Raw genomic sequence first — 6,000 nt, 5'->3', positions numbered from 1 at the left:
TAAAGGCATCCGCGTATATATTCTGTACTTTGTTTTCTGGGGGGAAACACATGACAGTAGGTCTTTGTAGTAAGGACTCAATTTATCACAGCATGCTCCAGGATCAGTTTGATGGAAACCTCGTTTCCACTGAACAATCAAGGCAGTTGGGTCTTCCCAGCAAACCGAAAGTCACATGGCGAGAAAATGCCTATAATAAAACAATCGAGGAACTGAGCTCATCCAAACAGGGCTGCATTTTTACAATGGGAGTCATTTTATATGTAATATACAATATATAATTAAGATGTTCCAAGTGATGACTCAGAAGTTCCAGTAATCTCTTTCATGTTGATGTTTGTGTGAAATGTAATTTTCATCATTTTTTCCTATGACTTTGGACTTTAGAAACAATAATTAGAGGAGTCAGCATGTTATCAGAGTTTGTCAGTAACCTTTCCCCTTACAAGGCACCCACTGTTCTTGGTCACAGGCAAAAAATCTAGGAAGCTTGACTCCTTCAGTTTGCCTCTGAAATCATACGAAAAATTATGCAGAGGCTACTGTGTCACAAACTCGAATGCAGGGGATATTGACTTCACCTTAGAAATGTTAGCTAAAATGTGAGATTGCCTCTTGTCTCTTGATGGAAGTTGATAAACGTATGCATGGCATTGAGAAAGTAGTTCGAGAAAAGTTCCTTTTTTGTATATCATTATTTTTTTTGTTTTACAATTTAAGATACTCGTTTTACATCCTTAAGATTTCAATGACTTCCCTTCTTCTCTTCCCATGGTTCATTTCACATATCATAAATCCCTGCATATTTTACAAAAACCATACCATTCGGTATTCCACTATTGCATCCATCAAAACTTATTTACACTCCTGAATTTATCTTAATGCTGCCAGCGTTTTCAGCTGTACACAATTATTTCCCATATATTCAATAAACATTTTCAAATCTTCTTTAAACGTGTGTTCCTTTTGTTCTCTTATTCTATATGTTAGATGCGCAAGCTGTGCATATTCTGTCAACTTAAGTTGCCATTCTTCTTAGTTGGGACTTCACTCGTTTTCCATTTTTGGGCTAACAAAACATGGGCTGCAGTAATAGCATACATAAATAGCCTTTTTTGACACCTGGGAATTTCAGTCTGGATTATCCCCAATAGAAAAGACTCTGGGGTTGTTGTTTTTTTTTTGGGGGGGGAGTACTTTTAAACATTTTTTCAATTCATTATGGATCATTTCCCAATACTCCTTTACCTTTTTTGCAAGATGGAAGACTGTTCCCACCACCTCTTTGCATCTCCAGCACTTATCTGATTCAGTCTTATACATCTTAGCAAGCCTATTCAGAGTGAAATACCATCTGTGAATCATTTGCAGGTACAGTAGTTCTCCTTCAAAGAATAACATGCTGTAAACTTTAAGTCAAGTTTTTTCCAGAGGTTAAAATCTATCATATTTTTTGCTCCATAAGACACACTTTTCCCCTCCTAAAAAGTAAGGGGAAATGTGTGTGCGTCTTATGGAGCAAATGCAGGGGGAGGCAGGCAGGAAAAGCCCCCAAGAGCCGCACACAAGCTCCGCGCGGCTCTTGTGGGCTTTTCCCCAGAAGGGAGAAGGGATTGACGTGGCCAGTCAGTCCCTTCTCCCTCCTCATAGAAAAGCCCACAGGAGCTGTGCGCTCCTTAAAGGGTGTGCGGCTCCTGTCGGCTTTTGAGGGAGGTGGGGATATTGCCATAGCCACGCACAGCCTCTCCCGGCTGGAGTGGTTGCTCACGGCTAAAGAGGAAGACAAGATAGCGAGTGGGATGGATCCTGCTCGCTGTTTTGGCTTCTTTGCTCTTTGGGGCTGGGGAAATAAGATTCTTTTTCTTGATTGCCCCCTCTAAAAACTAGGTGCGCCTTATGGTCCGGTGCGCCTTATGGAGAGAAAAATACGGTATATTGTGTCCTATATATATTGCTCAAGTTAGAGAAAAGTTCTTCTCGTTCTCTCTTAACACTAGAACTTGTGGGAAACCAATGAAGCAGAATGTTAGAAGATTCAGGGTGGATAAAAGAAAGTACTTCTGCATGCAGTGCAAAGTTAAACTATGGAATTCACTCCCACAGGAGGCAGTGATGGCCAGTAACTTGAATGGCTTTAAAAGAGGATTAGACAAATTCCTGGAGGAGAGGGCCATCTCATTCTCTTCCCTAAGCTTGGTGGCTGTGGCACTGATGGGGAGAATAGGGACATTCCGGGATCAAATGAGGCTTTTGTAATTGCGGGGCTGTCCCTGAAAAATAGAGATACTTGTCTTCAACACTATAACCAAAACTGCTGCTCATTGGTCTGCGATTAAGGTCTGTGATTAAGACTAGGGAGTACCAAGGCCAATTTGTTTGGAAGGATTAACAAAGGACCATGAAAATAAATCCACTAAATATACACTGGCAGGCAGAGGGAGGGGAAGAGACGTATTCTATCTGCTATGATTCTGTTAAAAGAAATGGGGAGGCTGCAATATCTGGCAGCTTGGCTCTTTGATAGATGGAAAGGATACTTGGCTTTTGCACAGCATGTTTAGTAACCTGTGTTAACTACCCTCCAGAATGTGAAAGAACCCACATGCAATTTCCCCCCAAGGTTCAAAATTTGACTCCTAGCAGTGGGTTTGCTAGGTTTGAATTATGGTGTTGGAGGACACTCTTGAGAGTCCCGTGGACAGCAAGAAGAGCAAACCTCTCCATTCTTAAGGAAATCAGCCCTGAGTGCTCACTGGAAGGACAGATCCTGAAGCTGAGGCTCTAATACTTTGGCCACCTCATGAGAAGAGAAGACTCCCTGGAAAAGACCCTGATGTTGGGAAAGATGGAGGGCACAAGGAGAAGGGGACAACAGAGGACGAGATGGTTGGACAGTGTTCTCGAAGCTACCAGCATGAGTTTGACCAAACTGCGGGAGGCAGTGGAAGACAGAAGTGCCTGGCGTGCTCTGGTCCATGGGGTCACGAAGAGTCAAACATGACTAAATGACTAAACAACAAGTGGGTTTGCATGTCCATCTGAATAGCTCTGCATGCCTTCATGCCACAGCTTAGTGTATCTTGACAACCCTTTGAAACACTGGTCGAATGTGAGTTCGGACTTCTGTTGCAATCTTGATTCTTTTATAATTAGATTTTGTTGCAGCTTAGTTTCGAGGTTTTTATTGCTGGAAGTCTAAAAGGCTCTGTGCTTTCAAAAGCTACCTGACAGACAGAACATAACAGCCTAGGGTTGCATCCACTTACTTACATTCACCCACTGAAATCAATGGAAATAAAATGCGAATGCTATTAATTTCAACAGGTCCACACTAAGCTGAACTAACATTGAATACAGCTCTTAATTTTTCCCTAGCATGTCGATGCCATTGGGTGGACACTTACGTATCGTCAAAAAGGAAGAGAAAATGAATTGCTGTAAAAAAAAAAATAGGCAAAAGGTATCACAGATTTGCCCAAAATTTGCATTTATAGATGCACATTTTAAAATAATGACTAGAATTTAAACAGAAATCCAATATATCTCACCACAGTGGGGAAAACGGTGACCTGTGAGCCTACTGCCCAGGCATCAGGTAAATCAACAGCCCCTGCGCTTCTTCTCCATCTTAAACTGAACTTGAACTTGTTGAGTCCTGTCTCTCATCAGCTATTAAAGGCACGGAGCCTCTTGGTCTGTTAAGCAGTTTTCAATGGCAATGCATGCAGCTTCATCGTGGTGCCGATTTTGATATGGAAAGTACGCATGGTGCCTTAATGGAAAAGGCCAGTGTTATAAGGATTTTAAGGTTGTGTGTGTGTATATATATATATAATAAATGTTCATAAATGTACCAAGCAAGCACACGCATACATGTATAAACCACATGTCTGAAACCCCACAGAAAAAAGTCCTCCTCATTGTCTCTTTGCTCACAAATCCTGTTTCAAGGCCACATTTAAGATATGAATAGGGTGAGCTTGTGACCTGTGACCTGGATTCAGGAACTGAATAGTTATCATAACAAAAGCATGGCCAGGATGCCCAGGTAATCCAATCACGTAACCTGGCAGACCAGGATAAAAACAACGCACTCAGATTTCTGTTGTAGTCCACCCCTTCTGTGATGTACGTATGATGTATGGAGGGGCGGTCTTGGGCTCCAGAGTGGGCAGTTCAAAAGTCTGTATAAAGGGCTTGCACACCTTTGCCCTGGGTCCCTCCTGCCTCCAGCATGTGGTTGTGAGCATCCTGTTGCAACAGCTAATAAAGATCAAGCTTACTAGCTGCTTTGCTTCTCAATATTCTCTGGTTGGCCTCTGTTATTTTCTCCTACTGATAGAGAACCTTCAAAAGGTTTCTATGTGGGCTCATGGGTACCCCATAAGGGAAAAGGAGCAGTTTTTTCTTATAACAGCCAGTGCTTTTTTCAGGGGGGGACGCATACCCCTAAACATTTTGTGAATCTTTGTACTTTTGTCCACTTACTGTATTTATTTTCCCCGATTTGAACTATAAAATGGTGATTTTCTTGAGTCAAAATGACAGTACCCCTAAACTGTTTTTTTTGTTTTTTGTTTAAGGAAATAAAGCACTGGAAAAGGCGGTGCATGTAATAGCAAAACCAGGTGGGTTTGTCCAGGATTTTTTTCTGCCATGGCTCCTGCCCTTTCAGTAGCCAAATGCCTAGCAGTTGGCAAACTTTCTCAAAGCATAGAGAGGTATACCGATACCTGTTGAGCTTCTACTTGACACGGTAAAGGATGCAAAAAGAGCCCTGCAAGATTTAAAAGAAATAAACAGAGAAGCTGACAAGTCTTGACAAGTGGTAGTGTTTATTTTGGATTAGTTATTACGTAAGTAACAATGAATCCAGAATAAGAGAGCACACATCACCCACAGGTACTTAAAGTGATTCATGAACGCAGTTGCAGCCAGGTCTTTGTAAGTTCTGGGGGCAATTTCAGTACAGTAGACAAAATGGCTCGATGCAAATCCTTATTCGTTTTAAACAAAAACAAAGTAACCACTCGTGCTGATTCATCTTTAATCTTTGCCCCCCAAATGTTTGGCACGCTACACTGTGCAAACGAAATGTTCTTTGCAGGACAAAATCTGCAACCAACCACATGAAGAGTGCCATGAAGCAATTCAATTTTATTGGTGAGCATGGATGATTAATGGCAAAAAAAAAAAAAAATCTAGGATGCTTTCAGATACATTTATAACATAAGGTGATGAAAAGATATCTGCATCAAATGGAATAAGAAATACTAGTTGCTCTTTCAATTGTTCTCCCTCACACACATCTATCTTTACTCCAACTTATTTTCAACAATAAAACAATTCACTACTGTACTGATGTGTACTACAGTCCATTTCAGTTTCAGAGGCCTTACCAGGGTTTAGGGATTGGTAAATCTGTTAATTTCAGTTTCCCTGGGCTCCCAAATTTTCCAGTCTTAAATTTAGTTCCCAACATTTCCACATCAGTTGATTTTATTTTTAAGTCCTCATGAAAATTTATTTGCATTTTAGTGAGATTTTTGTATGCCACTTTTGAAAAGCAATTTCCCCCAACATTGCGTTTTTGTATGCAATTTTCACCAGTATACACATTTTTATACACAGTTTAGCTTGAGATGTTTAGAATTAAACTAAACTAAACTTGAATTAAACGATATTCAATTTTAATCCATAGTTTAGCCCGGACACTGAGATCCAGCGCCGAGGGCCTTCTGGCGGTTCCCTCATTGCGAGAAGTGAGGTTACAGGGAACCAGACAGAGGGCCTTCTCGGTAGTGGCGCCCACCTTGTGGAACACCCTCCCTTCAGATGTGAAGGAAATAAGCAGCTATCCTATCTTTAAAAGACATCTGAAGGCAGCCCTATTCAGGGAAGTTTTTAATATTTAACACTGTACTGTTTTTAACACTTGATTGGGAGCTGCCCAGAGTGGCTGGGGAAACTCAGCCAGATGGGCAGGGTATAAATAATAAA

The sequence above is a fragment of the Podarcis liolepis genome (assembly GCF_965112155.1).
Source record: "Podarcis liolepis genome assembly, chromosome: 3".
In the NCBI taxonomy this organism is placed as follows: Eukaryota; Metazoa; Chordata; class Lepidosauria; order Squamata; family Lacertidae; genus Podarcis; species Podarcis liolepis.
The sequence above is the reverse complement of the archived record's forward strand: the minus strand, read 5'-3'. Positions refer to the sequence as shown.